Below are 9508 nucleotides of genomic sequence, written 5' to 3' on the forward strand. Positions count from 1 at the left end.
CATGGACGGAATTAACCCATGCCATTTTTTATGTCCAACCGAACACAAGAATGGAACCAACCCATGCATCCGGAATGGAACCATGACATTTCATACATTTTGATCCTCAAACCGAACACACCCAAAAAGTATCCCTGCGTGACACTGCTACACCCCTCGGACTCGGGACCGTGAATGACGCCGTTATATTTCTGTTCGTAGAGTCCACCTTGTACAACGGTGCAATCATATATACTGCTTGATATGTATATATACGTACGTCCTCCTTGCATCGTATCCGCACGGTTGTGTCGTGAGCAGTAGAAGCGACTGTGTGAGCTCCGTTTTCGACCACTGCGCAATAATGTGCACTCGTAGCAGTACGTTAGAGCATCTATGGTCACAACTCGTAAATCTAACATCTCAAACATTTGCATATGTTCATGAACACTCATCGATCAGATCTTAAATATTGTATTTTATAATTATACATTTTAAATTAAAAAAATTAAATTCATATTATTACCTGCAACATAAATCTAATATTAAGCGGAGCTCGTCCGGCTCTGTTGTGCCCTTGTCTTGCGGCCGTATGAGTCCCTGACAATGTCGGTCCGGTCATCGATGAGGTAGAATAGGACATGGGACACTAGCAGGTTCATGGGAGTCGAGCTCTCGCCGTCTCCCGTGCCCACTCTTCCTCGTCGGAGCCCGTGACTTGAACGGTGCCCATGGACGTTAGTTCGGTGACGGATCCTTTTTGGAATGAGACGATGTCGACCACGGCGCATTTACGGCGCCCGTACCCGTGCATTATATGGGACACCGAAGAGTGCGACTCCGCCTCTCCAATGTCCACCACCGCTAAGGCCTCTGCCACCTCCCGCGTCCGCTGCCTCGCACGACGAGCATGTCGCGTTATGTTAGCGCCCGAGGACGCCCAAGATGCATCCTCTACGTGCAAACAAAGGGGTTGCGCGTGCGCCACGACGTTCGAACGCCAGATGGACCGCACCGTCTCCGATGAGGCAACGACGTCAGATCCAGGCACCGAATGAGTCGACGGAATGGATTCCCGGTGCTGCGAGTCCCGACCCTACTGTTAGGCGGCCGCCTCCCGGAAGCGGCGGAGTGCAAACCAGACAACCATCTCGTCCTCGGGGCCGCATGTGATGAGCTCGTTGTTGATGGATCTGGAGGTGAAGGACTCAGATCCGCTGCTCGTCATGCCGGAGAAGGTCGAAGATAGTAGGAGGTGTGCTTGGATGGCGGATGGGAACGAAGGAGCGTGGAGTGAAGTAGCTAGGATTTGGTCCGACAAACGAATGAGGATGAATATAAGTGGGGTCAATGTGGGCGCGTCCAGACTATCTTAAATCCGTCTCATATTTCAATTAAATATGAAAGGTGCCGGTTAGTTCACACGTTTGAGGTTCGTTTGAGAGGTTCAGTTAGATCAAAATTTTATGACCAATTAATGACTAGGCGGCTTACAGTACATTTAAAAAATAGGTGCGGCTCTAGATGCTCTTAAAACGGACGCCAGAGTGGTATAAAATAAAAGAATTCCAAAAATACACACGTGAACGTGAATGAAGCATGCTCTCTCTTGTGCAAGCCAGAAAGGGGAGCGGTGTTTTGCTCCCGGGTTAACAATAATGTAAATAAATATATTAAATGTTTATAGAATATATATATATATTTAGATGATTGTATTAGTGTCAGAAATATGCATGATAATTTTTGTGTAATAAGGAACATTGGTGTTTAGTCGATAAAAAAAATTGGGTTGACATTTTGATATAACTTTTGATATTCAATTTGTTTTTTTGGGCACAAGCCAAAATATTTTATATTTTTGCCTCAAAATTTGCATATAGCATTTTAATGTAACTAAATACACAAATAAATTTTATCTTAATTTTTTTATTTTAAACCTTTTCATGCTCCCCGAGAGCCAAATTGCATTTCCGATAAACAACGCAGAGGTCTTTTCCTTTCTTCATAAACGCACGAGATGAGATAGGTTCATTTATATCGGAAGCATGTGCGTACTGCTTCCGTTGTCACCCTGCCCTGCCAACAGAATTCAGAAAATATTGTGCTACTGACGATACACTAGTGGGGACAGGGCCTTTAGTCCCGGTTCCTGTCACGAACCGGGACTAAAAGTCTACCCTTTAGTCCCGGTTCAAGACACCAACCGGGACTAAATCCTCCAAACCCTTTAGTCCCGGTTCGAGACACGAACCGGGACTAAATCCTTCAAACCCTTTAGTCCCGGTTCGAGACACAAACCGGGACTAAAGGCTCCTTACGGGTCGGGACCAAAGCCTCGTGCGATTTGGGACGACGTGGCCGGGCCTTTAGTCCCGGCCCAGAGGCAGGTCGGGACTAAAGGGTCCAGGCCAAAGGTCCTTTTTCTACTAGTGATACATGCATGCTAGTGTTGCGAACCCGAGCTATATTGTGTATCACAGTCCGTGAGTAGCTTCAAATAAATCTAAAGAGACGATTTCCCGGTTGCGTATGTGAAGACTCATTTGGTTAGTACATACCAAAGTTAGGCCCGAGCATATTGCTGCACAACCATCTCATCGGCATTCGCAGGGCACAGATTGTTTGCTCATCTGACTTCTTTAAGCCAAAAATGCTTCAGTTTAGAGCTATCAGCCTTGCCTGACAGAGGGGAAGGGGGCTGAACACCAATTACAACTTTAACCCGGTCCCGCCAGTTAACGGCACTCACATGGCCAGTAAGAGCAAATCAGTTGATAGGAAGGCCACTTATCATGACCCTGTCCTTTAGGGTCATCGTCATCTCCCCGCACGCAAGGTGAAAAGAGTGTGTATCGGACCTCCAACGATTCGTAAGTGTGGTGAGTGTTGCATGGTTCACCGGTGATGGGGTTCAGTTGAATTGCAACACAAATGGGAGAAGACCCAATCTTGCAATGTACGACTCGTACCGCACGTCATATGAAAAATCATTTGCACCATGACCCCTCATGCGCATAGCTACTACAGGCTGTAAACAATGTGAACTTCATATCAGTACGAGAAACACACATGAAAAACATGAATAATTATTAAGTCAAACTTCTTTTCTTCCGATTCTTAATGGCACGAGCACGATGCTCTCTGTCGAACTATTCGATTAACCCGTCATACCAAGGGGCCATCATCATCCACCATCCTACCAATAAATAACATCATCACCTTTTAATATATGAATAATATATACAATATTTCATCCTATGAAATACCTATCTAAAACATTCTAGCGACAAAATATGCAACCACATATCAGCTGGAGTACACAAACAAATCTCTTGAACAACCCATTCATAACACAAACATCAAATTTCATCATCTTTTTTCGAAAAAAAATTTATCAACAATATGTCCATCCATATCATCATCCAACAAATTGAATAAAATCTACTATATACAAATCATCTATATAATTTAACAAGCACACAAAAATCCATAAAACTAAGAAATAATCTACTAATTGAACATCACCCATTCTTTGAAAGTGTTCTCTTAGTTGGAAGAATTGAGGAAGACTACCTCAAGGATGCTTGGGGACTTAGATTCACGGATTTTGGTGGAGGATGGAGTAGATAGGGGGGTGTGAGAGGGAAGAGGGGCTAGAGAGAGTCTGTTCGGTCGCTAGAGGAAGAAGATGTGAAAGGGTGGGGCGGCCCCGCGCGGCTGTGTAACTTATCAGGGCCAAATGTCAAGGTCTGCGGCGTCTGAGTCTGGAGACCAGACGCCAGGATCCCTGTCGTCTGGTCCTTTGCCACGTCAGCCCGTCAATGAAGTTGTTCGTCGTGCGGTCCCGTACCACATGTGATGGTCCCTCGCCTTTGTCGTGCAACCCATACGTCAGACATGTTGACGTCACGAAAATATGTTAGATTCATTTTTTAAAAAAATGAGACCAAATCTGGATTAAGTTAGCCTTTTAGGTAAAAAATTGTCCACGCACTTTGGAAGGACACAGAATCTTGACGAAGATGTAGTAAAAGGCAAGCGGTCAAGAAACAAAGAGTTGATGTGACATGTGTTGCAGGTTTGAGTGCGTGCCAAACCCAAACTCAAAGCCTATTGGATAAGTACTAGGGCTCTGTTTGTTTCAGAAGTCCCCGGACTTTTTTAGTGCTAACTTAAAAGTCTAGTCCCTATTCATTTGTTTTCAGGGACTAAATAGAGACTAAAGGTCATTCAATAACATGTAAAAAAAGCATGTTACCTTTATTAATGTAGTATCCATCCGTCCCAAAATAACTGTCTCAACTTTGTACTAGTTCTAGTACAAAGTTATACTAAGCTTAAGACATTTATTTTGGGACCGAGGAAGTAGTAGTTATTAAATGACATGCTAAAAGTAGGGGATTTGTTGGAAAAAGTGCCAAAAAAATCCCAAAAAAACCCTCCCATAGGGGCTTCTCCAAATAGTCCCAAATACCACCTTTTAGTCCCTAAAAGTCCCTTCTGTTTGTTTCACATGGGACTTTTTGAGACTTTTTTTAGTCCCTACACCAAAAAGTCCCTGGAAACAAACGCCCCGTAGGTCACCCGATAGAATAAACTACTCGTGAATTGTGTGCAGAGAATCGTTGTTTCTTTGGAGTCGCTGCAGGGTAGGCGTAGCGTAGGAATGAGCAAATTCCATTCCAATAAAAGAGAGTTAATTGCAAAAGACTATCACAATTCGGGCCGTATTCATAAGTTGGTGCCATCTTTTAATTTTTTTGCAAATACATACCAAGATACATGCCGTATTTTGCAGGTCCTGTATTTCTACGTATAGATGCTCTTTCTGACAGATATGGCCCACCGGTTAGTCTCCGTACAAGAAAAACCGGCCCGGACCGCTTCTATCGGGGAAAAGCGACTCTTTCTTTCCGACCAGACCGGACAGGCAAAAGAAAAAAAAAGAAAAAAAACCTATGTCTCCTCCACCTAGCCCACCATCTCTCCATCTCCCGTGCTCCTCCACCCCGCCTCCCCCTCACCGCCGCCAGCGCCACACCCCGCCGGCCACTCCCTCCACCCCCACCAGCATCGCCCCTGCCTCCTCCGCCCCCGCCCCGCCTCCTCACCATCTCCCCTGCTGCGGTCGGTCACGGGCTCGCGATGGCGCGCTCTTAGATCTCGCCGTGCCCCGTGGAGTGGTCGAGGGAGGCGATGGCGGCGCTCCCGGCCGCCGTGTTCGTGGCCCTCGACGTCGTCGACGTGCTCCTCTGCCTCGTGTACGGTGTCCTCGACGGCTTCCTGGAGGAGATCCCCCTCGGCTGCTACTGTCACCAGAGCCAGGGCAAGGCGGCGGCGGGGGGGGGGGGGGGAGGAGGAGGACGACGGCGTGTCCAACATATTGTACGTCCGGAGGAGCGCGTGCCGAGACGCGTTGCTGTGGCTCGTCGCGGCGGTCAGCGGGGGCACGAGAAGGAAGGAGGGCGCATCGCCGGCGAAGGCCCGAAGCCCGAGGTGGTCCGACTGCGGATGCGGGAAGTGCCGCGCGTGGCGGACCTCCGGCGCCGGCGGCGACCGGCCGCGCTTCGTCCTGCAGGAGCCACCGCAGGCTGATCGCCGTGGATCTCCTCGGCTTCGGCGACAGCCCCAAGCCGGCCAATTGCGCGTACACGCTGCGAGGAGCAGGGGAGATGGGGGAGATGGTGGGCTCGGTGGAGGAGACGAAGTTTTTTTTTCTTTTGCCTGTCCGGTCTGGACGGAGAGAAAGAGTCGGTTTTCCCCGGATCGAAGCGGTCCGGGCCGGTTTTTCTTGTAAGAGACTGATCTGTGGGCCATATCTGTCAGAAAGAGCGTTTATACGTAGAAATACAAGTTTTGCAAACTACGGCATGTATCTTGGTACGTATTTACAAAAACTTTGAAAGATGACATCAATTTGTAAATACGACCCGAATTGTGATAGTCTTTTGCAATTAACTCAATAAAAGATGAACCAGCTCCATGCAGGAGACTGAAGGATTCAGATCGGCATTGCTTGGGAAGAGCGACACGACATGAGCGAGCTTAACCCAATAATTTCACTAGAATATTATGGAGTAGTTGAGTAGTTCCATTTTGGAGTGTAACACGAGAGGTGGAGAAAATGACCTCGCGAGTGTCATGTCAATTTGAGATTCTGTACTACACTAGCTAGCTAGCTGGCCTTTTTAGGCCAACGACATAGTGTTTGGCGTTTGCTGGCAGTACGATCGGACTATGATCGGACTATAAGCGCGGGATAATTTTACTGTTCTAACCTGTAACTGAAATATTATGTAGGCCAAAGACATATTTGAATCTGACTTCTTTATCACGTCAACATCCTGGCGTCCAATTTACACGACGAACGACGGGGGCAATTCTGACTTTTTTATCAACGGGGGCAATTCTTAAATTTGTTTCAGCAAAAGGTCCGAACAGTAAAACTTTCCAATGCGTGCGCCTTTTGATTTGTGGCAACCGTGATGATAACTACTACAACAGTGATTATAGGTATCGTCTACTATCCAAATTTATGCAGGCCTTTCGATTGTAGCTAGCGACACTATTTTATGGAGGCACGCTCCTGTAGTCGTGGTAGCACGGTTTGACGGGATTCCGCTTTGACTGGTATACGCCGCGCTTCGGGTTGAAAGTTTCTCTTTGTGGGAAAAGAAAGAAGGGGACCTGTTGATGGGAAATACTAACAGAAACACAAATGTGTGCCTTGTATTTTTCTGAGCCAAGTAGTACGTGTGTGCACTGTTGAGTGATGCTATAATGAGAGGCATCATTCAAGCGAATCTTCAGGCATCAAGGTCAGTAGCACTGCGATGATTGTGAAATTTCAGTCCATGGAAGTCTTGGCTTTGAGGTGAATGCCCGACCTCATGATTTTGACTTCCTGTTCGGCAAAAGGCTGCGTGTCTGGTCCTTGTAGCCCTTTGGCAATCGATCAAATGCTGCGCACCTACACCCCTGTTTTGCGGAATCAAATCAATAGGACAGGACAGCACCATGCATGCATCAAGGCGTAAAGTGAGTACATAGTACAGTGATACAGATGTAGCCGGTGCCACCCACCTCAGCAACGGCTTATTTCTAGCGTTGTGTTATCATCTCCATGTATGGTGTTTCTTTATTTTTAATAGTATAACAAATTCGAGAAATGTATGTCTAAGATCAAAATTTCAAAACTACGACCCCGTGGATCTAGCTGAAATCAAAGAGGACCTTCTAGGTCTTACGTGGGCCCAAGAGTGGTCTTCGGTGTAGCACAGCCGAAGGGTTCCAGAACTCGGATGACGAGCATTCTTTGGATTTTCATTGGTTGAAGGGGAATCTTCTGTTTACTTTAGGTCCAAGAATATTCAGGGCTCATCTGTGCACGTAAACTTCAGGCCGAAACTGCATTGATCCACTCTTTGATTTTTATTAGGTCCAAGTATCATTTAGAAAAAAACGGGTTTATCAATCAGTACAACCATTCCCTACCTTAGCCATGAAAAAAGTGTACTTTCCCGCAACCCTTCCTCTTCATCTGTTCCCGCCATTATCCTTCCCGCCAACCCTTTTCCTCCAATTCTTTCCTCACATTCTTTCTGGCCATTTTCTTTCCCGCCCAATTTTCGTGCCAACCACTTACCATCATTCTATAAAACCGCCCCATGCCTGATTTCTTCTTCATATTTCCTTAGCAATATTTTCAGTCATGTCCAGCGACAGTTCCTGCGGTTTTGCTTCACTGATGTCTCATTTACTCTTGTGCAATGCCGCAAGAATGTAGATGCAAAATACATGAGGTGTGTATTTGGAAGAATTAGTCAGTAGTGATAGGCATGTGACGGAGTTGAGTAAGTGTTTTCCCCGACCCGATCTCCTGGAGAAGTGCTTGGAAAGGAACCGATAGGAGATTCAACAAGAAATTTTCCGTTTACTTGTTAGGTGGAATAGGATTGTTGAACTCAAGCATATGGCTGCGCGCATTGTTGGTAGACTCTATCATGACTAATCAAGAATAAAATTTGCACAGAAGCAATACGAAGACCACGTTAAGGTAATTCATATTTCATTTCATCTTGCACACTGTTAGACCATATGTTGGTATGTAACTAGGTTATTATTGTTGCTTCTAATTTTTAGAGGTACCTTGCGGACGCGGAACTAATGAACAAGGATATCTTCAACTTTGGATAGATGAAGATTATTTGGGGCCATATACCTAAGGTACCTCAACAACGTGCTGCATCGGCAAGGGGTGGCGCTAGCTCCAAGAGAGTGATTGAAGACGATAATGATGACTTCATGCCAAGCAAACGAGATCATGACAGAGGAAAGGCCCTTGTGGCATGTGAGAGGGGTGGCGGTAGCTATAAAAAAGTGAAGAGCGATGATGATGACTTTATGCCAAGCAAGAAACCTCACAAATAATCCAATGTTTCCGCCAGCTCAAAGAGTGATAAATCAAGAAAGAGTGTAGCATCATTGAAGGGGGCTGATGCTGATTACAATTCCATAGATGAGTTTATGCAAGGGAAACATGTTCAAGTAACATTTGGACGCAACCGTGAAGACCTCTCGAAGGCCCTTATTAGTGAGAATAGTAACGATGACTTCATGTTGTTGTTGCACGATGTTGTAGAATTAGTTTGTAGTGTTTTATTGTAGGAGCATTACGTTGTATCTTAATTTTCTATTGTAGTTGTTGCACGACATTGCATAATTTATTTGTAGTATCAGAATTCTAATATGAAGTAGGAAACTAGAAAATACAATGAAAACAAATATGTATCATGCATACTTAATGGCTCACACATGTAAGCAAGTGCGATAGTAACACATACATGAAAGCATGTCTCATAGATAGATAGTAACTCGCACAGGAGAAAAGTGTGAAACTAACATGGATGGACATATGTGTCATATATAGATAATCATATCACTACTCGGGATGACGACGAAGTTGTGGCTTCATCGGACGAGGACCGGAAGGCGATAAGCGCTGAGACGGATGAAGACACACATTTCTTACTCGTGATCCGCTTCTAGCTTGACTGCCTCGACCATGTCCGCCTATTACTCCTCTTGTCGCACTTGACGATGTCATAGGACCATCTTCCTTGAGGTGAGGACACTATTTCATCCTATGTCAATACTTCGTGCATAGCAAAATACTTCGTGCATAGCAAACATTGACAGGTTGCTCCACCAACTTCAGATTGGCCCATATCGTTGTGGATGCGAGGTACCTTACGTCTACCCCTACTTGTTCGCTGAAGAACTGGATCCTTGATGTATACTATCTCACCACCGTTTACCTTGTTGAAATTGTCGATGACTCTAAACCGTGATATCTCACCGGCCATGTGTTGAGTACTACCTCTTTTAAATAATATGGGGACACGAAGGGGATAGCGTCTAACTGAATCTGGCCATAGGCAACCAACACATGTGAGCAAGGCAAGTGCAAGTACTTCGGTTTGTTGAAATGGTTGTGATTCGGATAAATCAATCTCGTTAGCCACTTGAC

This window comes from Hordeum vulgare, chromosome 1H (genome assembly GCF_904849725.1).
Source record: "Hordeum vulgare subsp. vulgare chromosome 1H, MorexV3_pseudomolecules_assembly, whole genome shotgun sequence".
In the NCBI taxonomy this organism is placed as follows: Eukaryota; Viridiplantae; Streptophyta; class Magnoliopsida; order Poales; family Poaceae; genus Hordeum; species Hordeum vulgare.